We start from the raw sequence: 10,323 nt of genomic DNA on the forward strand, positions 1-10,323 counted from the left end.
TCACTGGGTGACCAAGAGATGGGGCCAACAAATTGTTTCGGGGGATTTATTTCCTCTACCTGGTGTACTAGCCTGCATGGATATGGTTTCTTCTTACCAAAATAGTACCTAGCTAACCAGTTGCCCTGGAGTCAACTCTGACCATGTGTGTCGAAGTACAACTGTGCTCCATAGGGTTTTCATTGACTTACTCTTCGGAAGTAGATCACCAGGCCTTTCTTCTGAGGCACCTCTGGGTGAATTTGAACTTCCAACCTTTTGATTAGCAGCAGAATGCTTTAACCATTTGCACCCACAGGAACTCCCTCCAAATAGGAAAGACCCGATATATTTGGTGTTGTTGGAGCTGATTTTTGTTTTCATATGAGGATCCCTTTCCTGAAGAGTCTGACAGCTGGAGATAAAGGGAATCTGTGCTAACAGGCATGTCTTCTGTGTCTCAAGATTGCCCAGGCTGGACCCTTAACATTAATGCTACTGAACTGTGCTGAGTGTGACAATATTGAAGCCTGCATGAACAGCATAGGGGAAGACTGCCATCTCGGATTTCAGATGATGCCTTATACAGTTTCTCTTCCTTTTCCTTCTTTTTCCCATCAAAGAAGGAATGATAAGCAGGGTGACAAAGGCCATCTTAGACTGAATGGCTGAGAGAGGACAAGCATGGTGAGCCTGAGGCTTTGCTGGTGGACAAACTAGAGAGGCTTCAGCTCCTGCACTGAACACTGAGCCAATATCCTGGCGGAATGATTGGTGTTCGTGTAATAGGGCAAGAGATCCTGGATTGGAAACGTCAGTATTTCTCTGGTAGAACAATAGCAAGGAGATTTGTACAGCAGCTGCTTGTCTCATCTTGGCTCTTGCCAAAGTTTCCCCCATCTTTCATCTCCTGAAGCACAAGAATTCCTCTCTTGCAACAATACTTTAATTCCATTTTAATATCCTTATCCATCAAAAGGAGTTTTATAGCCTAATTTCACGACTTTCTAATACAGAAACTCTACGGCATATCACAACTATTTGGACTGCTTCTTAGAAACAGGGCCATTACGTGAGTGCTGAGATCTTCAGAGAGTCACAATTTGAATGTAATTCACAAATTATTTTACCCTCTTAATGGAACTAATAACCTTTGTTCAAATAGGAGATTTCAAAAGAGAATAGGGATAATTTGATTGTAGCTGCTGTTGAAAGTATCCATCCTCTTGAAGCTTTCTTGGACAAAGCAACTTCTAGCCATGGCAAAATGAGGAGAGACCAGTGGGATAAAGTAGCTTATATCTCTGCCAGTGTAAGATTTCCCCCAAACCTTGTGGACTTCATTTTATTTTCCATAACTCCAGTATGAAACTCACATCATTTCCTTTACCAGGGTACTCTGAGGTTCAGCAGGAATTTGGTTGGGACATATTTTCCTGAGCATCTGCCTGAAGTCTCCTGCCTTGAATATTTTTTTAATCTCCCTTCTTTTAGTCATGCTCACAGACTGAGTGCCTTACAAAATGCTGGAACAGTCTTTAGAGATCATCTCATCCAACCCCCTCATTTTTTTTCTCTGAATCCAAATTCTCCTCCCTTCCAGCATCTCCTTAGAAATGGAAACAAAAATCATTTACTCTGGGCCCCCTGCCGGGATCTCCGAGGAACACTCTGGGCTCTGTTCAGTGATTTGTGTGCCAGTAGAATCTCCCTGTGGGGTTACAGAGCTGCTCACAAGTGCTCATGACACTACCTGCTCACCTTAAAATAACTCTCAGCTGGAAACTTAGGATCTTAGGGTCAAACTCTGAATTCTGGCATTCTCTTTTCAGCTCAGTTGCTTTCTTTTGAAGAAAGGGCTCAGTAATTAAGTGCTGATGGTGAGTGTGCTCAGCCTGCTCTGGAAATCCCTTTGGGAGTCTCCATTTCCACTGAGGAAGGTGGGACTTCTAGGAAAAGCACCAAGGCAATATTAGTACTAACAGCTGACATTTACTAAATACTTACTATGTGCCAGGCACTGTGCCAAGTGCTTACATATATTAGCTCTTCAATCCTCCCTGCACCCATGAGTTAGTTATTACCATCCTTATTTCACATTTAAGGAGACTGAATCGAGGTCACATGGCTTCCAAGTCCAGACCCAGGCTTTAAAACCACGTTGTTAAGCTCCAGAATATATATTCTTAATCATATGCTATCTTGTCTCCAAAAAACAAAGGCGTAAGCCAGAAACCGTCTTAATTTACCAGGTCAAGGAAAAAACAGGGACCTGTTCTTTTTATATTCAAATGAGGTAACTCTTAGACATTCTAACCACCACAAGTATATCCTTCTTCCTTCTCTGAGATTCTCCTTATCATGGCAGCTTCCAGAGTCAGTTACATTTCCTCAGCCTGAGGAGTCAGTCTTTATAACTATGGCTCTGAAGAGAGAACACTTTTCATTCTGCTGAAGGCTCCTGTTACTTTGGCTGCTGTTGGTCCACATAGTGTCACTGAAACTCCAGAAGCCTAGCAACTTAGCCATACATTTCTACCAACCTCGCAGTCCTGAAGGTTGAGGGTACAACCCCAGGCCAATGAAGAAGGGCTCTCATGACATCATGCCCCTACTCCTTCCTCTGGTACAACTGGGGGTTCTCCAGGGGTAAAGGAGAAGAGGGTGCCTGTCTTCTGATCATCATACCCTGTGTATATTCAGCTATCATCTCTCTCTATCACCAGTAATATTCTGGGTTCTCAGTAATATTCTATAGCTTGTCATTTTACAGACACACACACACACACACACACACACACACATATCCCACAGTCATTTCCTCCACCCATCTGCAATGGTCTGGAGAGGTATACAATCTTAGCTATACACTGAGCCAAGGACCAACTCCTTTCCCTAACTCTACACCCTAGCCCTGAAGTTTCTGCCTCAAAAGTCATCCTATTTCCTGTACCAGAATGAGTGACATTCCTCTCAAGAAATCTCTGGCTCCCTCAACTTGTCATTCAAGATGGGACACTATAAAGTGCTACAATGCATGGTAGCAGATAGAATATGTCTTCATCACTCCTGATATTCATAAGGAGGAATTTTCACTAAACACTTTTGTCTTCATGGCCCACCCTTTACTTCTCCCTACAGAAATAGACATACTCGATGAGTGAGGTTGGAAGAGATACTGGGAATGGTTAACTCTTCATTCTGCTTTCTTTAGAAGCTAGCTGTTGGGAGTAGGCATTCTGCTCTGCTGACTTTGGCTTAGCTGTGCAGCAGCAATGGGCTTCCTATTAATGAACCCCAGAATCAGACAAATTGAGCCACTGGGTCACAGGCAGTGCTGGAAACCTTTAGTCCCTCCCCCACGTGGGGTCTGCCTCTGTAACACTGCCTAGAGGAGCAACCTTAATAGTTATCATTGATCAAAAGCTTCCCTAAGATCTGCTGTGTGTTATCTCTTTCAATCCTCAAAACATCCCTATAAAGAAGGTACTTCTATAGTTTCCATGGTAAAGACGAGGAAATAGGAGCTGAGACCGATTAAGTAATTTACCAAGATGACACAACCAGTGTTTTAGTCCAAGTCCTTAGAAAGCAAAACATATGTGCCAAAACTTTATTGGGAGATCCAATTTCAGAGAAGCAAAAATGAAGGAAAAAGAGAAGTGAGGCAAGGCAGAAGGTAAAGCAAATTCAAGGTGGTGCTTTCCTGAGCCAATCACAGCTTCTCCAGAAGACACAGCTGTCTTGGTCATGTGGGATGTTTCTGCAGAGGCCCTTTGGAATCACTGCATTTTAGAACAACCCATCATGGGGAGGGAGAGCAAGCAGTTTTTCTACTGTCTTCTTCTTATCTTCTATCTCTTTAATCAATGTCTGGGCATTAATTATCTTGCATTTCCAGTTTGTGTCACTTGTTCCCTATAGGCAACCACTTTGGCAAAGACAGTCAAATGTCCTAGAATGTGGCTAGGGTTGTGCAGATCTGAGGCACCACCAAAAATGAGCTTGGTACAGGTGGTTTAAGTGGTAGGGCAGAGTCAAAGCCAGGCCAGTGTTTTTTCAGGTACGGCCCATTTTTTAGCAACTTATGCTATATTATATGTCCAAGGAATGAACACCCATACCCAAGAAAGGGCAATTCAGCACTGTCCTGGGTACTATGAGGGGCTACCAAGATCAGATCCATCCTTCATCTGGGAATTATGTATTGGAGTTTACTGCCTGAGGGCACTAAGAGATGTTGGGAGTTGGTAGACTTGAGGTGAGTGCAATTTCCAACCAGAATTTTTAACAGCTGTTAATTTCTTTTATCTTTATAGAACTTTCTTCTAATGCCTTATGGTTGGTCTGCATTTAAGTTGGACAGAACATTTCTGGGCTATCCAGGAATGAGGTTTGCTCAGAATTCTGGATAGGAACAGCTGCCCAGTTGGGCCCTTTGTGTCCTGTACTCATGGTAAAAGGCTCCAAGGAAACTCTCTGTTTTAGTCTTTCACTTAGGGAGTAGTAGAAGAAAATGGTTTGAGAGAACACCGAGCCCCATTGGCACAGGTGTCACCAGAGTAGAGTCCTTCAAACCAGTGACACAGTAGAGGATGGTTCTGTGAATTTAGCTCATTGACTTCTAAGACAGCTGTGATTTCCTGAGCACCAATGATGATAACTATGTTAGGCAATTGATAACTATGTTAAGCAATAGACATGCATGATTCAAAACAACATTACTAGATAAGTATTTAATAGGTGAGAAAACTGAGATATAGAGTATTTCAGTAACTCCCCCAAGTTCCCCCAGTAAGTAGCTGATCTAAAAAGATCTATTTTGATTGTAATTGGAAACTCTGATTAGCTAGAATAGCAGTTCTGAACTCCTAGGATCAGAGGGAAAGGGCTCAGCCTGGTGCCTTGCTCGTAGCTGGCAAATAAGTGAATGAACTGGTCAAGACGATTGTGCTGGGTATGCAGCCTGTCCCAATGAAATATTACATAAAAACTCAACATATGAACCAGATAAAAGGAGACTTGCTTCAGTTGAAAGGAAAGTGGAGGAGCTGGAGCACCACTTAAGGCTCTTTGCTGTCCCCAAGGTGCTACCATGAAATTGCAACGCTTGACCAACATATAGTTTGGAAACCACCAATTGAATCCAGCCCCCAACTCAACATGACAAATACTGTATTATTTATGTGAAAAGGTTCCCCTTTAGGTAATAAAATGCTGACATGGAACTCTTTCTACTTCGGTTTATCTTGACAATAGATGCCACATTCCAAAATGAGTCGTGAAACAGACCCTATGGCTGAGGAATTGTTCAATGACCTGTCTGCAACATAGAGGGCATAAAAGGATCAAATCGTTGGAGACTGAAAAGGATTTTGTGAGGAAAGAGTTGGAGGGTCCCTCCATTCCCATCATCTCAGTTTGAGTCAAAGGGGCTTCGATGGGTCCACTTAGAGAGCTGGACACTTGCTTCCTCTAACTGGTTGGCACAGTGGGCAGGAGTCAGACTCCACCAAGGGAGGACAAAGAGAGAAAGTCTTGGCCAGCTCCTTTACCAATAGAGCAGAAGAGAGATGCCGCAGCACTGAGAAGGACCTGCATTTCCAGAGTGTGTGCGTGTACAAGAGAGCAGATGTGGGAGTTTACTAGGATCTTGTTCAGTAGGGCCACACAAAGGTACTAGGGCCTCAGCAGAAGAGAAATTGTAGGTAGATTCCTAAGGGCAAGGGAGAAACGAACAACCACAATTCTAGACGCATTCACTCAGGTCAAGGAAGCTGCAGACATGAGACCACAGGGAATGGGGATGGACCCCTGATGAACACAGAAAAGAGTCACCCAGACCCAGAGGGTGTGAAGCTATTGTAACAGAGCAGCCAAGTACAGCTTTTCTTGCCCCCTCACCTTTCCTTCCTTCCTTTGCTTCTACCTTGAACGGTCAGAAACCACAGTGAACAAGCTGGGAGAAGAGAAGCAAGAGAGAGGTAAATATAGGAGTGCCATCCTGCTTGGCATCCTCACTGTAATTACTGGGTTGAGACTGTGTCTTTGACTTTAAGTAACTGTAGAACTTTCTTTTACCTAAAACCACCCCAGTGCCATCGAGTTGGAGGGACCAGAAAAGTCATGGGCTTGCCCAAGTTTTCACTCAAGGCAGGGAAAGACTACTGCCAATGAGCTGTTTAATGAGACAGTGGGGGACAAAAGTAAACTTTCATTTATGTTTATATCCACACGTTTTGCTTTTCCAACATACTGGTTTTACTTATGTCCAGATGAAATCTATAGCTTGGAAATTCTTCCTATGGGTTATATAATAATGCAGCTTTCAGGAACTCACAGAATAAAACTTTCTACATGAAAGCTCTTAAAACATTTGACGGATGTTTGTCCTCCCCTCCCTGAACTCTTTTTCTCCATGACCATTTCTCATGGAACATAGTTTCACAGTTCCCTTTCCCTGCGCTCTCTCCTCTGAAACTTCTACCATTTGTTTTAACTTCTTCCATCCATATGGAGCCCATGTCTGAGTCCAGGGCTCTATTTATGGAGGCACCATTCTTTTTTTTTGTGACTGTGGGAGAATTCTTTAATGTCCTTCAGTGGAAAGTCAACCTAGGTAAAATTACTCAGCTCCAAGCATCTGAGATCTTCTGAGCATTGCTTTCTCATTCCTCCATCATCAAGCTCTAATTCCAAGTACGTCTATTATGAAAACATCTGCTAATATCTAGGCACCAGTGGCTGTGGCCATAGCTTTCAACTTTCATCCCTACTGTAATGATTAAGATTGTGTGTCAGCTTGGCTGGCCCATGGTTCTCACTGTTTATATGTGATCACACCCATGATGGGATGTGCTATGAGTACCAATCAGTTGAAAGACAGTTTCATTGGGTGTGTGGCCTGCATTTGAATATAAGTGGATGTTTTGGTTTTTGCCTGCTCTGGATTCTGCAGCTGGCTTCTGTTCATCTGACCTTCAGTTCTTGGGACTTCAGCTAGCAACTTGCCTTCTGATCTTGGGATTTGTTGATCTTCACAGACTGTGAGCAAGAGCCCTGTTCTCCAACCTGTAGATCTTGGGTTTGCCAGCCCCTACGGCTGCGTGAATTAGGAGAAGCCTCTATCCTGATCCATGGACTTGGGATGTTCCAGCCTCTACAATCATGTGAGCCATTTCCTTAATATAAATCTCTCTATATATCTTTATACACTTTACTGGTTTTGGTTCTCTAAGGAATCCAACCAAATGTATTTGGTACCGAGAGTGGTCTAGAGAAACAAAATTGTAAGGATGAGTTTTCTAAATTGGTTCTCAAGTCTGGTTAGTCTTAAAGACTTTGATGACTTTGTTTCCAGCAGTAAAGAGGGCACTGCTAACCCATGGCATGAGGTGGCAATACAAATACACAAACTACCACCTCTAATAGATCAGGTATTGATGAAAGGTGAAGCTCTGAGTGAACACATGTGTGATATCTTTCTATAGTTTTGTCAGAATGAGAAGTATAAGGAAGCTGGTTGGTTGGTCCTACTTTTGCTGGACAAACTGATGAAAGAAAGAGATGTGCTCAGGGCTTCAGAGTAAAAGCTCAAGTGTCACATAAATAACCTCAAAGTTTCTACTTGTGCTTTGAAAGAAAGGTTTATTTCTTGAAGTAACAGAGCTGATATTGCCAAAAACCAAACCCAGAGTCTTACTGTAAGAGTGGCTGAATTACAATACCAGCTCAGCTGCCCACCTTGAAAGGTGTCTGAAATTAAAATGAGGGCATTGATTGGGAAGGAGTGGGATCCTGAAACTTGGCATGGGGGCATATGGGCAGATAATGAGGAAGCTGGAGACTCTGAACCCCTAAATTCTGTTGAATCACTTCTGCCAACAGAACCACTCCCATTTGGAGAGATTACTTCATGTTTGTCTGCTACACCATTTTGCCCAGAAAAAGCATTAGCCCCTCCACTCCCATCTAAAGAGATTAGCCTTAGCCCAGCTGCCTCTAAAGGCCCTTGCCTGAGCATTGCCTGGGGCATTGCCTGATTCAGATGCTTTACAAAATAATGCTGAATGCTCTCAAAATAATTCCACACTACAGATTCTGGCTTCTAGACCTATTAACAGAACAGAACGGAACAAAACAAAAAACAACCCATTATCTGTCAAGTCAATTCTGACTCATAGCGACCCTATAGGACAGAGTAGAACTGCCCCATACGGTTTCCAAAGAGCGCCTGGTGGATTCGAACTGCTGACCTTTTGGCTAGCAGCCATAACTCTTAACCACTACACCACCAGGGTTTTCCCTCTAGACCTATAACTAGTCTTAAGTTCCAGTGAGCCCTGAAGGGTAAAGTACAAAATGTGACTCAGGAGGAGGTACGCTATACTCCAAAAGAACTACTTGACTTTTCTAATATGTACAAACAGAAACCTGGAGAATATGTGTGGGAATGGCTATTAAGGGTGTGGGATAATGCTGCAAGGAAAATAAAGATGGATTAGTCTGAGTTTATTGATATGGGTCCACTGAGCACAGATTCTTCATTCAATGTTTCAGCTCAAGACGTTAGGAAAGGATCTAATAGTTTATTTGATTGAGTTGCTGAAGCATGAATTACACGGCAGCCTACACTAAAGCAAGTTGAAGTACCAGACCTGCCTTGGTATACCGTAGAAGAACCTATCCAAAGGCTTAGGGAAATTGGCATGCTAGAGTGGATTTATCAGGTTAGACCCATAGACCCACACATGGAATACCCAGAGGACACATCTTTTACCACAACTGTGAGGAACAAATTTGTGAAGACGGCTCCAGCATCCTTGAAGACTGGTGTGATTGCTATTTTATGTAAATCAGATTTGACAGTGGGAACTGCCAAACTGAATTAAGGCACCTAAATACAATGGGGCTGATTGGACCCCATGGTAGTTGGGGCCAGGCGGTGGCACTCAATTGACAAAGACAAGGTGGGCATGGTTACGGTAATAGACAGCAGAGTAGAAGAAGTAATCAGAATAGCTTGACTCGTATGGACTTAATGTCATTGGCTACTTAGTCATGGTGTTCCTAGGAGTGAAATAGATAGGAAATCTACTAAATATTTACTTGATCTGTACAAGTAGATGAATTCTAGGTCAGGTGAACAGCAGTCTAACTTGAATTGCCAGAATAGAGAGTCACAGTCCCTCAATCAATTCCCATACTTGAGTGAGTTCAAAGACCCACAACCCCTTGAATGAAGGGGAGGCTGGGTCCCCTAGAGGAAGGACTTCAATACACTGTCAAAAATTTATACTGTTAATCTCTCTACCAGTCTTCCCCGAAGGAATCTATGGCCTTTTACAATAGTGAGTGTTCACTGGGGAAAAGGAAATAATGAGAATTCTCAGGGATTACTTGATACTGGTTCTGCGCCGACACTAATTTCAGGAGACCCAAAATATCACTCTCATTCACCAGTCAGAGTGGAGGCATGTGGAGGTCGAGTTGTTAATGAAGTGTTAGCTCATGTCTGTTTCAATAGGTCCAATGGGTCCCTGAACCCATCCAGTGGTGATTACCCCAGTTCCAGAATGCATAATTGAAATAGATATACTCAGCAACTGGCAGAACCCCCACATTGGATCTCTGACAAATGCAGTAAGAGCTATTATGGTAGGAAAAGCCAAGTGGAAGCCATTAGAACTGCCCCTACCTAGGAAAATATTAAAGCAAAGCAATACTGTGTTCCTGGAGGGATTGCAGAGATTACTGACAGCATCAAAGACTTGAGGGATGTAGGTGTGGTGATTCCCACCACATCCCTGTTCAACTCGCCTATTTGGCCTGTGCAAAAAAAACAGATGGATCCTGGGGAATGGCAGTAGATTATTGAAAACTTAACCAGGTAGTGACTCCAATTGCAGTTGCTGTTCCAGATATAGTTTCATTGCTTGAGCAAATTAATACATCTTCTTGTAACTGGTATGCAGCTGTTGATCTGGCTAATGCCTTTTTCTCCATACCTGTTTTGAAGGACCATCAGAAGCAGTTTGCCTTCAGCTGGCAAGGCTAACAATACACCTTCAGTTGCCTACCTCAGATCTACATTGGCTCTCCAGCTCTCTGTCATAATTTAGTCCGCAGGGACCTCAATCTCCTTTCTCTTCTACAATATGTCACATTGGTCCATTACATTGATGCCATTATGTTGATTAAACCTAGTAAGGAAGAAGTGTCAGTGACTCTGGACTTATTGGTAAAAAATTTGCATGCTAGAGGGTGGGAAATTAATCCTACAAAAATTCAGGCACTTTCCACCCCAGTGAAATTTCTAGGGGTTCAGTGGTGTGGGGCATGTTG

This window comes from Elephas maximus, chromosome 3 (assembly GCF_024166365.1).
Source record: "Elephas maximus indicus isolate mEleMax1 chromosome 3, mEleMax1 primary haplotype, whole genome shotgun sequence".
NCBI classification, from domain to species: domain Eukaryota; kingdom Metazoa; phylum Chordata; class Mammalia; order Proboscidea; family Elephantidae; genus Elephas; species Elephas maximus.